Genomic DNA, 16,095 nt, shown 5'->3' with positions numbered 1-16,095 from the left:
ACAGCTTATTTTGAATGAAACCGAGACGATAATTTTTTTGAAATTAATTGATAGAAGTTCGTTTCAGTAAGTACCCATAGACTTTGAACTTTCATTATGATTACATAGAGTCTACATAATCACAGTATGGCAAATATTTCACAAGAAATTGTTTTCTAAAGGACAGAATACCGATTAAGAAAAATCTGGTGAACATTGGTGAAGGATCCGATCAAGCCGCGGAATAGCCAAACCTACAACTGCTATTCGGGTCTCATGAAATAGGAACAAATAAATATTGAATCTTTAGGAATTCGTTTTATTTATTCGAAATACAATCATTGTTGTTGATACCTTGTAAATTACCTGTAAAATACGATTGAAAACGTGCAATAACATAATTTACATTTACTTCCAGTATATGTAAAAGTAGAACTTCGATGATCGGAACTGAAAATTCCGGATTTTATTTACTTTCCATCTCTCGAACCCCTCGATCTCTCGAACTTTTTTTGCGGTCCCTTGAACTTACCTGTATATAATAGCGCGCTGCATTGATGTAATTTATGTGAATAGAATAGGTAAATGCTACATGTACAACTACACATTTTTTTACGTGAACACTAAACTGTCGAATATGTAAACATTTATATATCAGATACTTAAAACCTTGTATTAATTATCAAACCTAAAATGCATGATAATTTTTTTTTGGTCTTTACAAAACAGAACACAAAAATAATTGAATATAAAACAAAATGAAATAGATTTTTTTTCGACTAATTAATTTTAAATCACTGCTAGTAGACTTTTTGTGTACTAACACTAAAAATAATTGAAAATAGGTTGAAGTCGGCAAATGAATTAAAACTCTGAAAATTGTTTTATATTTGATATCATTGAGGTACCTAAATCGGACGAGCTGTTTCAATTCGATTACTTATTTAAAATAAGATAAAGATCTAAACAAATAGCCCAACATTAAAATTGAATTCTTAAATAAAGTTATGCATTGGATGAAATCGATTAAAATTTTAAATTGATCATGTGTGATTGCTTATCTTTCATGGTCACGGCGGAATCAGACGGGTTCTTATGTTTTATTTTTACCTGCTTTTAAAATACCTTAAAAAATGAAGCTAAATTTCATTCTTTAGAGTGTTAGAATTATTTAACTCTTTTCTACGATGAGTGCAGTATATTTTTAAAAAAGTTTTTTCGTTTAATTCTGTTTCATAAACACCATGGAAACATTGTACAAACGAAATTTAAATCGATTCAATCAGGAATAATTGACTGAATATTGTTTAACGTCCAACTCGAGAATTTTCCACTTCTATGGAGACAACACCACATCCATACCCTTCTCTATATACAAGTATATAAAAGTAAAAAGAGTATTACAAATCAGACAACCTCCTCGGATATAAAATATCTATAAATCAAGGCAGCATTCCTTATGGATCCCGATGCAAATTGTCACATCCAGTTCGAATTTCACTCTCTTATCTTGAACAACATCTACATGTACAAAATTGACTGAATATTTAATGTTTTTCGTTCACTTCGAGTATTTTTTTATTAATGTAGAGATGTCATCATATACCAATGATGGGTTTCAAATTCGAACCTTTTTAAAACGAATTTGACCTTTTCTTGGTACTCAGTGCCATTGGCAGTGAAGGATCTTTATCTTGCAAACACCTGTTCTTAAAAGGGGCCTCGGATTAAAATGTCTCATCAGAAGGATCTACAACTCTCACTGCAAAAGGCCGGGCGCATGGCGATTGCTAAATGTACATCTTTTAGTTCAAGTCTGCTTTTCAGATCATCCGTCGCTTGTCCTTCTGTCTGTAAAATTTTCACTTATTGAACCAATGGGCTATTTTTAAGCACAATTTCTACAAAAAGTCCTTGGCTGAAGAGAAGTTGAAATTGTTGAGATAAAGGGACAAGCCCCTTCCTAGGGGATGTAATCAAGAAAAGACTTAATAGGCTGTGATTATTAACAATGTTTCTTCTGAAGACCCCTTTAGCCAGAAAAGCTGAAACTTTTATAGGGGCTGTATAGATTCTTAAATGTTCAAATGCTTATCCCGAGAATACAGAGTTACACCAATTTGGAATCCAATTCTCTCAAAGAAAATATCTGAAACACCTTCTTCTCAAGAACCACTGGACCAGAAAGCTTAAACAATGTGGAAGCATTGTGAGATAATGTAGTTTCTAAATATTGTTAAAATCCCGGCCCTCGAAGGTAGTAGTATGCCACATAAGTAAATCTAAATTTAACATTTAATTTAATCACTGGGCTAAAAATCTGCAACTTAAGAGGAAGCATGAGGAAGAGGTGTAAAATCTAGCTTTTTCAAATCAGGACCAATCGGGGTTAGGCGGGTCACAAGATGAGTAATTAAATGAAGAAGAGCATGTAAAAAATACTCAGGTGACTTTTGTGGCCCATGGACCCCTTCTGTATCGATTTATATCAGTAGCGACTGAGATTCGAAATGTACGACCTCCTCATTAAGAAGAGGGAACTCTACAGACTAAGTTACCCTGGATGGTAACATCTACAAGAACATTGACATCTATTATTTTTTTTTTTTTACATTGAAGGAATTGTTTAAGTTTTGGCCTGAAATGCAATGTGTTGAAGAAATATTTTATTGACACTTTCAATAATATATGAAAGTTTCATTTAAAAGAAAAAAAATCTATATTTATATATTTGTGTATTAATATGAAGTAGAATTATTGCAAAAGTTTACTCCTGAAAAAAAAGAAAACACTTAATGTGGCCTTCAACTCAACATTTAGGTACATCGACAATTATAAATGGTAATTTCCATACCTATATCGATACGATATATCCTGGTGTACTAGTGACAAAGGATACCACAGAGTCTAAGAAATCTGTTTCATACACAGATATTTTACTTGAAAAAGACGTTAATTGTACGTTAACATGCTCTACGATAAGCGTGATGACTTTTACTTTTCTATCGTCAACTTCCCTTAGAAATACAGCAAAATACCTTCAACACCTGTAAACGGAGTTTATATATCTCACTTTACATATCTCCGTGTATGCAATACGCAGAGCATGCTCTATTTAAGAAGAATCTTTTAAGCGAGGTAATTTATTGAAAAACAAGTTGATGAAACAAGAATTTCAGCAATCTCGTTTAAAAATATCATTTCGTAAGTTTAATATGGTCGATGCAAAGGCATTGTCAGCAAATGTAATTTATCATTAAGTAAACTGCTGACTGAGTTTTTTTAATAGTAATTATTGGTCCATTAATGATAGACAGAATAGACGAAGGATTTTTCCGTTATTTCCCGATCATGACAAGGAGCACACGTCGGGTATAACCGGTCAGTAGGGTATGCTCACTTCTACATGGTACTTGATCTTACCTCTTATGCTTTGCAGGTCTGCGTTTTCTCTGCTCCTATATTGTATTGTTTTATGTACTTTGATCTTTAATACTGTCGGGTGAAACACAATATAGGGGACAGTAAGGTTGCACTTGGGGGTAAAAAATTAATGTCTTCATTTTGCCCCAAAAATATTTTTTTCTAAAAAGTAGATTATCTAAAGGATCTCAAACATAAACGGTTTTCGGAAATTCACATTAGAACTTTGTTTTTTATAAGCTGATAATGACCTCATTTTCACAGGTTACGGACACTACAAGTGTTTTTTCTTTGAAATAAATATTAAAAACTGTTTATAAGCTCTAATTTTTTCAACTGCTTACAAACAAACAATATATAAAAATACAAAATATGGACTAAATTTTGACTAAAAAAGGTGGTTTTATACTTTAAACTGAAAACAGTTCTTACTTCGTAAATTTTTGTTTAAAATGGTAGTATTTCATTTCATGTGAACTCTTTAAAACCAATATAAATAAAGAAAAAACTATTTGTAAATAACACTTTTTATGCGTTTGTTCAAATATATACTAGTATTTCCATTAGAATAGGCAATTTCATTTTTATAAATTTTCTAAAATAATTTGATAGCTTCATTAAGTTACGGACACTACAAAACCCAAATATTTATGATTGGCGTTTGGTTCGTGGTAATAAAACATTTTATAAACTTCTGAACTATTATAAATCGGATTTAAATTTTATTAAATACAAAGTACATACAAATTAGATATTGTTTCAAGTAAAAACAATTTACTTGCAGAACTAATGCCAATAGAAAAAAATCCACTTTAGGAAATCCTGAAACTTCAATCTTTCACATAACTACATGTATTTATTAACTTAAGTGCAAAAGAAAAGTTCAATTATTCATTAAAGTTTTATGAAAACTTTCTAGAATGTAGGTTCAATGATCAATGAAGTCAATTAACCAAATTTAAGGGTTACGGCCCTTTTCCTATCTTTTTTCAGCATTTTATTTCTCGTTTCAGTTTCTCCTGATTTTATTTATTCTTCAGATCTCAACTTCATCTGTTTAAAGCATACCATAACCAATATACTTTGAATAAATATATACACATGTAACTTTATACAGGTGTTCTGTGCAAGTAGAAAAGTCAAACGTTGAAGAATAAAGCTCACTAATATTTATTCAATTATTTTTTCTTCTCTGTAAAGCATTCTATTTTTCTTCAAACAGTTATACATACAATACTTTATCTGAAATTGGTGTAATTTTAGTTGTTTTCTTTTTTGAAATGTTTGTAGTGTCCGTAACCAAATAACGTCCCAACTGTTTAACATTTTGAATGCAAATTTACTTGCATTTAACACATTTTAAGATATTACCTAATAAGCAACTAGACAATTGAAGCAATAATCACAAGAAATATGGGGTATGTAGCTAGTGATAATAATTTCTAACTATTTTTATATGTCATTGTGGGTGTCCAATCATTATTTCAGTACTTGCAGTAAAAAGAAAACCACATGATCTAAAAGAATTCCAGCTAACAAACACCTTTTTATCTCTAAATTCAATAATACACTGTTTCAAAAATTTATCTGTAAATTTCATTTTTTAACTTTTGGTCACGGACACTACACATTCTACAAATTATTCACAATAAGATGAAACTTAACCTTAAATAGAGGAATTTCAACAAGATTTTCTTAAATGTAGCACCAGTTGACTTAAACAATGAAAAAATAATGACATGTTATTTGACTTAAATCCTAGGATGTCAATAACATCTGCCAATATCAAGGTGATGTAACACCAAGGATCTTGTATATGAAAATGGTGCAATCTGGGTTTCCCAAATTAGTTGCAATATCAAAATGAGGAAGAAAAATAAAGTACATTGACTAACTTGTTAAACAAACTTCTGACCCTTGTGAATAAATTTGCATTAGTGTTTTAACACCGCCTATTTCAAACTGCCTCAAATTCAGGTTACGGACACTACAGGGTTTTGTAGTGTCTGTAACCACATTTGTAATGATAACAGACAGACAGTGGTGATGATCAGGAAAATTACAACACATCTCAGCATCTATATGAGATGCCTGTCTAGGAATTTAGTTAAGATATTTATAGAGCTTTCTAATTTCACAGAATGAAAGTGGTTACGGACACTACAGTTTTTTGTAAAATCTTAATTTTCCACATTAAAACATGATGAAATTTCATTTCAATTGTTACATTATCCCAACTTTTTTCTGTAAGTAACAGAGCATTAATATTGTGATTTTGGACAGAAATCTGAGAAAATAAATGATATGGACATCATTTTTATTTGGCATAAAAAGAGGGGTGAAATTATGTGAAAAATGTATAACATTGCGCCCCTATTACATTTTCTTTCATATCTTCAAAAGTTGTTATTCAATCCTGAAAATTCAAGCACCAAAATAATTTGTAAAATAAATTCTAAAGTCTGATAATGATCATTGGCATGAAAATATATGATATATAACAATTATTTCAATTGAAAAATGGTGTAATTTCAAAGCGCAACCGCATAACGCTGAAAAAAGGTCATTTTTGGAGTACATTATTTGCATTTACTAAAATTCTGTTAAGGCTAGATCAACAAAATTTTGCACACAAGTCCTTTATAATTATGCCTATAAATGAATTATGATAAATTACATGTAAAGATATCAACATTTCTAAAAATCATGTATAACAGTGTGATATTCTTAATGCGCCCTATATTGTGTTTCACCCGTATACGTTATCTCAAAAGCCTTCATGTAATCCTATTTTTAATATAGATAAATTTTTTTGATAACTCTTTACGAGCTTTTATGTAATCATATTTTAAATATAGATAATTTTTTGATAACTCTTTACGAGCTTTCAGTACAAATCCAAGTCTGATTAAAGTTAATATCACAATACGACTAAATTGTAAATCGCCTAATTATCACTTTATTCTCTTACTTTCTGAGGAAATAATTACGTTATCTCTAAGAAGACATTTTATTTATAAGTGAAGGACATCATAATAGAATGGCAGACGTTGTAAAATGTGTCAACCTTGTGCGGAATTTGGCTGATAAATCAACTGAAGGAGAGGTTTGTAACACTACATGTTGTTTTATTATTTTAGTCTTATTCTGTAGATAACCAAAATAACTTTGGAGGAGCAGCAATTTGATAAAATTTATCTTCAGAAGGATCCGATAGTATTTTTTTACCTCTAAGGTCTGAACTTTACCAATTTTAAGGCAGATTTTTTTTCAAGCCCTCTGTGATAACCAAAATAAATTGTTACAGTTTTGTCGCAACATTACAATTCTAATCCAAATGATAAGACGATACCTTGACATACAATCATATTTTGATTGTATATGGTTTACATAAACGAAAAGAGGATAAACACGTTGATCAGATTTTCCAATACTTAAGGTTGATGTCAATATTGGTATATTTTAACAATGAAAAAAAAAATAGATTTGTTCAACTTTTTTTTCTACACACTTGCGGTATCTCAGTCAATAGGGCGATCGCCCTTAGTCGAAATAAGGAAGCAACTGTTCACTTTTTAACGGCCCTGATTCAGATAGCCTAGGAAAGGTTTAAGTTTGAAGCTCTTCACAGGTCATTAGTAACGTTTCTATATGAAAAAATACTTATATATTTATGTGTATTTATATTGGAAAATATTTATGTAGCTGTGCGAAATATTTTTATTCACTTATTTAAAACCGTTCTTTTTTTTTGGACATTTGGTATACGTTAACAATTTGAGGCGGTTAACAGCTCGTTTTAATCGTGTTAATTTTATTCCTTGTCCCCAAACTAAGCTACGCTTATAAAGAAGGGTAATTCCATGCATATATTGCTACTGATAGAGCGTAAAAAGCCTGAAATGCACGTTATGCTTACATTATGTTTTTGTTATGACTTTACAGTTTGATCGCGGGGGAGGAAGGATTGTCACGTGGTCTTTTGAGGGCCATTTCACAGGGCATTGGTTTCAATGGAAATGCACAGGAACCTGTAAGGATCTCACAACTGGAGAAACAGGATATGCAGAATCCAAAAACAGAGACGAGGCTATCGAGGATTCCTTGAAGGATATGTTCCAAAAACTAGCTGCGAGAGGTGCACTTGTTGATATGATAATATTATCACCCTTTGAATAAAGTCCAAACCGAATGAAGAACGAGTGATCTTGTACGAAATAGTATTGCTAACTGAAATTCTTTTACTTCTAACTAATTGGTCTTTGATCGCTTTGTTAGTCGATTTTTTTCTCCTCGTGTTGTAATTACTTTACTATAGTACATGTATTACTCTTGTTGTTGTTGTCGATGATGATGATGATTTTCTTTGCACAGGGTACGCATAAGGAAATATTTACAATTTAACCTCTTAATTTTAAAGAGCTCAATGAAATAATAATTAAAAAATAATGATAAATCTAGAATGGATACAGGTTAAACATATACTCAGGGACTTTGAAAACGCCTATTGAGATTGGTTTTATTGGTATATTATGTTACATGTTGTAAGAAATTTATTAAAAATCATAATTTTTCCATGGAATTCCTAACTCTATTAGTGTTTAAAACGTCGTTTATCGATGATATGGATACATGCCAAAATGCTTAAAACAAAATACATAGGCAAAGTTTTAGAATATCAAAATTGTGAATTTTTTTCACATTTTCATATAGGCTTTTTAAAGTCTCTGAGTATATTTCTTTCTTTCTTTCATTTCTCCGACCATGAACATACATGTAGCAATATTATTTGATAATCAAAATATAATTATATTTATAAATACCTTGTGCATGTATACTCCTATAAGGGGATCTTTCCCCAAGTACGGAACACCCTGTAATCATAACCTATTCCGTATAGGTATGGAACCTACTCCATTGTGTTTGACCATGGAATGCTTTTGACTATCTTTGCCTCTCTTCGCGAAACATGAAACTCTGTCATAAGTTATTGAAACGGCATATTTTCAATGTTTACTATAATTGAAACAAGATCTCTGTGAAATAGTATTCACCCAGTGGAAACAAAGTTTGAAAAAAGCTATCTTAAGCCAGAGTTGCGGTCAAATACTTTGAAATGTTATTAAAGAAATTTAAAAAAAATATGAACAAATCCATTCTAAACAGCATATCTCAAGAATTTGATCATTGACCCCATATATTATTATTGCCCATGAATATCAGGGCCACAAATGTAACCTTAGGGTATAATTAATTTAGAGATCCTATCAGTTATTTTTTTTTAAATATACGATTAGAATGGGGGAAAAATTAAATATGATAGAGGATATTGGGACTATAATAATTATTAAGTTTATGGCCAAAAATCTAATCGTTTCTGTATATGAAGCAACGCTGTTCCATCAAATAAATATTTCATTATTTATAGAGTTGTGTTGCCTGTGTGTAAAAAAAAAATTGTTCATAGTTTGAAAACTTGATTGAGGTATTTTCCGAGAAATACTCAGGGGCCTTTAGCATAAAAAGTAGGTCATTGACCTAGTTTTTTGAAATTGAAATTTAACACAAGAATCATAGTTGTACATTTTGCAATATGTTGTTTTTCGTTCTTAACAGTAGAATTTTTAGTCATCTGAGTAAAGCTATACCTTAAAATTTTCCATTACTTTTGAACCACCGGAGATTAAGACTGAATATTTCGTATGCAAATTCCTCTAATTAAATTCTTTCCAAAAAGAAGAACTCAAAGATACTAGATGAATTTTTAAAAAATCTTCAGACGTACAAAATGTTGCTTGAGTGATACTGTGCTTGAAAATCTAATTATGATGAATTCAAAACACAAGAGACATTTATACATGTAATACATGTATATACTTGTACATGTTTCTTCAAGATTTTTTTTTTGAAATAAAAAAAAATAATTGAAATGTATCTACATGTAATTATATTTGTCAGAGTAATTGAAAGTAATTAATTACATTAAAAAAATAAATGTAATTGTAATTGTAAGTCATTGACAAAATTATCAATGTACTTGAAAGTATTTATGTCAGAACATTCAATTCTTTTGAATAATTTATGAGCTTTAACACATATAATATTTGCAAATTATGTTTACAATGTATAAAATTTGCAAGAAATATTACATTATGACAAAAAAAAAAAAAAAAAAAAAAAAAAAAATTAGTCCGAATTTCCTCTGCATAACAATACATTGGTTTTAGTTCCTGTTTATTTTCTTCGAATAATAAAATTTAAATCTTTAAATTGATATTGAGGGAAAACTATTTTTCATCCATTTAGAACAATTTTTGATGTAACATACCAAACACTATAAAATTTCCTTTCTGTTTCCTGAAATCTGAGTAAATGTCATCCTTAATGTTTGAAAGATATGGCCAAAAATTAAAGTGTTTATAAAGTAGATCAAATTTCATTGTCAAAGGGTCAAAGCTGTCTATATCTAATGGAAGAAATATTAAGGAGGATAACATAAATGACGTATGAATCTCCTAGCGCTATCCGTTTAAAATTTGTGTCCAAAGTTGAATTTTAAATTTCCTAAAAGTAGGTCAAACTCCTAGGACAAGGTCAAAGGATAAAAAATATTGGTATCCGATTGATTGATTGTATATTGTTTAACGTCCCTTTCGAGAATTTTTCACTCATATGTAGACGTCACCATATGCCTGTAAAGGGCTTCAAATTTTTACTTTAATCGGCACTCAGGGCCATTAAACAGTGTGGGATCTTTAACGTGCCAACGCCTGCCGCTGACACGGGGTCTCAGTTTTTAAGGTCACATCCAAAGGACCAGCAACTTTCACTTCAAAGTGCCTAACACATGGCGAAGGAATAGTTGCTACCAATTTTTTATCGACTTAGGTCAGTCGTGACCGAGATTTGAACTCACGACCTCCCGATCACTGAACGAGCGCTCTACCAACTGAGCTACCGAGAACGGTAATATCCGATTGAAGGTCTTGAGAAAATTAAATTTTTGCGATAAGCAGAAAAACAGATTAACAAGCAACCAGAGTGTCAGACATAGCAAGACAGAAAGACTCAGACGAATAGGGCAAAAACTCTGTATCCCCTATAAACTCCGATTACATGGCATAAAAATCAATATTCACCAGTCTTAAAATCTCCTCATTTACAATATTTAATCAAAAAAAATATTAGGCAAAACTGAAAAGAAGATCTGCATCTCTACAAATATATAAAGATGGCTTAAGAATCCTTCAAAAAGGAAACCTTCAGTGCAATGGCAATTACTATGGAATCAATCGAATTTGTGATGGGTCAATATTTATACATTTTATTCATTAATTTATTGTATTTGTAAAGTTTTGCTGTGTATTCCTTTTGGCGGTTTTGGTGGAAAGAAACTTCTGCTAAGTCAAGTATAAGGCTCGTTCTCTTGCACATACGAAGGCTGTTCAATAAATAATGTCCCCGGTGCTCGGAAAGAATCAAAAGACGCTTTTCAATGATTTTGTCTTCATTTTTTACTTATTAATCTCTTTTAATTCTAACACATGTCCGTAACCTTTTTTATCCAATTTCTGATTTATTTCAGAACTCATTTTTGGGTATAACCTTTGGTATACTGGAAAATGGCAGATCCAATGATTTCCTGGACTTGTTTCTTCTTTATCAAAGGTGTTTTTTCAAGTTTGGAAATAGAAATAAGTCAAACGGTCAAAGATCTGGCGAATATTGTTAATGTGAAAAAATATTAACTATTTGTGTATCACGAAAACACCTTTACTCTTCAGGGTGTGCGGGTTTTGACGCTGTCATGAAGAAATTTAATGTAGTGGATTCCTGATTCTGGGTCCTTCCTCTAATAAACCTTCGATTTTTTTGCAAAAAATTCTTTTCTAGCCTCATCCAGAAATTGAACTGTCTTCCCGAATACGAATTTGAACAACAATACCGCTTATATTTAAAAACATTGCAAAGAAATCTGTCTTTGTGCTCTTGCAATTCTTTGCTCTCGCCAGACCTTCCCTGTTTTTGTCATGTTCATCTTTAGTTAATTTTGTTTTGAGGATTTTAAGCAATAGATTCAAGATCCATTATCTGTTTGAATATCCAAAAAACGTGGATAACTCCAATTACTGATATTTTAAAATAATTGTTAAGCCATTCATACACGATGTCGTTTCACTCATTTTTCAAAATATAGGGTTACCTTTGACTACTAAGCTTTTTTACTGTCAAAAGCTTCTTAAAAACAGTGTAAACTATCCCTATGTGATGTCTATCAAATTTGATATTTGTCTTAATGTCTATCCTACATCTTCAAGTATTTTTTGTTGAAATTAGGCAAACAGTACATAAGTGTTAAAATCTTATTGTTGGCAAGGACGGTACCCATCTTTGAAGCCCATTATATAATTTTTTATCATTGAAATCCACCTGCTCATTTAAACAGGTATTGGTTGCTGTAAATGTCACATATTTCCGTTAGTATATCTTCGGGATTTTAAACAAGGTTTACAGCAGCTTTGTTTTAGCTTTTATTTTCGCTCTAGTTTACCGATTTTTTACCATTCATTTTTAATGCAGTGTCTCGAAAAGCCCTTGTTTCCCAGCTTCTCACAATGAAACTATGTGATGAAAAGTTGTCACATGAACTGTTATAAATTCATTGAAGATTCAATTATGAGAGAAAGCCAATCTTAATGTCATATGATATCTGTATTGTATGTCACACAGTTCAGGACATTATTTATTGAACAGCCCTCGTATAGGCCAAAAACTATAAGTGCGCTAAATCAAAGCATTGCTAACTTTTTCAAAATCAATTTTCGCAAAACATATTTGTATAATAAAAAAAAATAAATAAAATGTATAACTCTGATAACAAACTGATAAATGGCATTTACAAAATCATATTGCTCGAACTTGCATCCCAACCGAGCCTGTAAAATTCATTCAAAACACTATAATTGGTCCAGCACTTCTTAAATTTTGGATGGCCTTGTAATTCGAGATAAGGTTTCACAATTCCTTAAAGTCAACAGTAGAATGCTTAATTTAAAAATGGTCTGGCGACAAACCGTTTTCTTTTAAGAATTCTGACAGACTGTCCTGTCAATCAATGTTAATACAAGTATCACGTGCTATATACATATTTGTTTTCGGGGGATGGGGGTGGGGAGGGCGTACAAATTAAACATGCAAGACCTAAAGTATCTTCCGAGCACCGGAGGGGGGAGGGGAATTATCTGTCTTACTGCAGCTGAGAAATTATTTCAACTTGAACCTAATCAAAATTAATCTCGAGAAAATTAATATTAAGCATGGAACATGCAGCATTTAATGAATTCATGCAAAAGGCTTCAAAATACAATCGGACAATACTTCAGTGAGAATATCATTCAATGAAATAAGATAAATATCACATTTTTATTTGATAGTTTTGCTAAATGTTTTTTTAAATGTTTGCGCAGCACAGTTAATGTAACAGTAAGGAGGCGGAAGCAATTTGTATAGGAAATGTTTACTATGACGTCACACAAAATATGAGGTTTTCAAATACTACAAATTGATATCATTTGCTAATTCAAACTGCTGGATAGCTTAGACTGCATAAAAACTTACCATTACATGTAGTTCTGTCTTTGTTAAATCCCACACAACAATATGTAAACGATGCATCAATCGCAATGCATTTGTCAATGTAAGGTCATCTCGCAAAAAGTACGCGGTTTGTACACAGTGAGAGGCTGATCAAGTCACATTTTGTACAATAAAAAATGTCTTCTATTCTGGAATAAAATATTATTAATAAAAGGCCTTGGATGCAATGTCTAATTTACTATTCTATTTATAAACTGTCCGTATTTTCTCCAGACAAGTGATAATGTCGTGTATTTGTCTGCAGATTCATTAAAAAAAGTAATAGAATGGCCCTAATAAATCATCGATTTATTGCAAGGACATACCCTCTATGTATCTTGCCAAGTTTTTACACATAAACTCATAAAGCATTTAGGTATTTGAAAAGTGCTCGGAACCTCATGAAATAATAGCTATATTTAATAAAATTATAGCTATATTTAATGTAATTGACCAGCAAAATATTCAACCTGCCACCCAACAAATAAGATTTTAGCAATCAAATAAGGATATATGCATAGGTTCGCAGCACTTTTCAAAAACTACAGTGTTGAAAAAAATCTTAAATTAAACTAAGATTTTTAACTCGGTTATGCCCTTTCAATATTGGAATTTATAGATGACTTATTAACTGCAAGTATATTTGCTCGAATCATTAGACTTCGACATCATGTTACAAGTCTAAATCAAAATCTAAATGTCTTCAACATGTAGATTTGAAGCAAATTACATTTTTTTAAAATATCAGTTAAGTCCTAAAAAGTATCGCTCATCTTTATAAAGTATGTGTTTTTTTTTTATCTTAAAAAATCGCAGATTGTTCCATTTGTAACCTTTACTGTACTGCGTATTACAAAATGTTCTTTTTAGCTTTGCAGTAAATAGAAAGAATGATAAACTATTGCATAACACGTGAAGCTTGATAAAGAATTATCAGTCAAGAACAGTGGTTATTTTTATCAAGTACGACAAATGATACGTATTCATGAAATTATTACAATCAAAAACTTCCAAAGTTTCGCTTTTGTCTTCCGCTTTGTGTTCGAAGTTTTGACATGTCATCTTTATATATCTAGCTATTTATTCTCCGTTGAATAAGTGCAATCTATTTTGATAAAAACTCTTTCCCCATTCAAATCATGCTGTAAAACTCCTTCCTTTCTAATTGGAAGCAAAAAATCTTGAACCCTTTTTCGATGTTAATATACTGACACGCAAAAGAAACGCAACAAGCAGTAATCTACAAATGTTTTAATTTTTTATCTAATGATTTTTAAAAAAAGAATACAGTAAGGCTAAACTCACTTTTCAGAACATCAGAGAATTGATAAAAATGTTAAATGTTTATGTTTTCACCTTACTAAGTAAAATATGACTTTTAAAACACCTCCTCCAACAAATTCAATTCAGCGTGCAAGACATGCCCTAAACAACATTAACAGCTTAATTTCTACGATACAATAGCTTAATCAATATCGGGATCTGAGCGAAGGAATTATTCTTTGCCATTTTTAAATGCCTGTTCTTCAGTTGATTAGGTCGAACTTTCTCTAACATAGCACATTGTAGTAACCCTATCATTGTAAGGACTATCATTCATGAATATAATATGTAAGACCCCGTTGAGGCGTAATGAAGAGTGTTTTTGCGTCATCAACTCTCTATCGCCTTTACTTTGACATTTTCCAGCTAGAGCAATGGAAATGCGCACTTAAACAATTTTCAAAAAGCCTTAGCATCGTTTCGGGAAACGAAAGGAGATTTTATTTTTTGAAATATTGCTGCATTACTAATAAGATGAACAGTACAATCCCTTAAAACTCTATAATATTGCCAAATGTTTTGTTTAACATGCATTTTTTTTATTTCTGTTAAGCAGACTCAAACTTGACTTCTGGTTATGGTATGAAAATTGTTCAACCGTTAAATTACCCATATTTACCAGTTTGAAGATACAGTACAGGCAACGCGGATCCCGTATTTCCCGCGTCCCCGCCGCGGTATAATCACAACGCGGTATTTGGCCAGGTAGACAGGTAAACCGCGTTCCCTCCGCGGGAAATTCATCACTTACCTGTCCCCGCCGCGGTTAAATCATCGATCAATTACTGACAATTAGTATCGTAATCAAACGGGAGTTATCTCCCCGAATTGTAATTTGCGAATTTTCCCTGTAACAAAAAAAAAAAAAAAACAAACAAACAAACAAACAAACGAAAAAAAAAGTGTGTTTATTAATAAATTTTGCTATGAATAGAATTTAAACTAAGAAAAAATATGTTTATTTTTGTTTCTAAAATTACATATCAATCTTTGAAATTGAATAGAAAATTTTATTAAATTGTTACGTCTTTGCAATTGGTTAATTATTTTGTGTTATTAAGAATCTATCAAGAAACAAAATTAAATACTAGAAATTTTAATTAGTTTTTTTTTAATCTTTATATTAAACGCAAACTGTAATAAATGTTGAACTCGGACTGTTTAAGTTTCGATGAACGATTTTCAGCATTCATTTGAAAGAAAAGATGTACATCTTTTAAAAAATGTACATCTTCATATTGTTTATTAATTAATTTCGATTTATTGTATATAAAATGTACAGGCTTTTTCTTAAAGTGTCAAATACCGGAAAACATCCGATGACGAGCATTTGCAGTTACATGTAGTGGGCACGTGAACTTAAATTATCTTTATCCAAGATATCAAGAAAAAGTTCTATTCTTCTTTATTTCTCATCGTTTATGTTCTGTTCCCAAATTAAGTTAATTTAATTAATTAATTTTCTTTAATGTATTTCCCTCTTTTATATAAATGTGCAGGCATTTTTCTCAAATTGTCAAATGACCGGAAAGCATTCGATGACGAGAGTTAACTTTGAGCACGTGAACTTTATACAAGAGATCAAGAAAAAATATCGTTTTTCACCTTCACATTAACATGTTTTACTTTCTAATACAATGTCTTTCTTTTTAATTTTAATATTTCTCGATTTTCGTGTTCAATAGATAAGATAGGATGTGCAGGTGTAAAGATAAACTTCACAGACGAAATTAT

The sequence above is a fragment of the Saccostrea cucullata genome, unplaced genomic scaffold, assembly GCF_032062105.1.
Source record: "Saccostrea cucullata isolate Sc308-1 unplaced genomic scaffold, CSIRO_AGI_Scuc_v1 ctg460, whole genome shotgun sequence".
NCBI lineage: Eukaryota > Metazoa > Mollusca > Bivalvia > Ostreida > Ostreidae > Saccostrea > Saccostrea cuccullata.
This window is presented reverse-complemented; position numbering follows the sequence as displayed.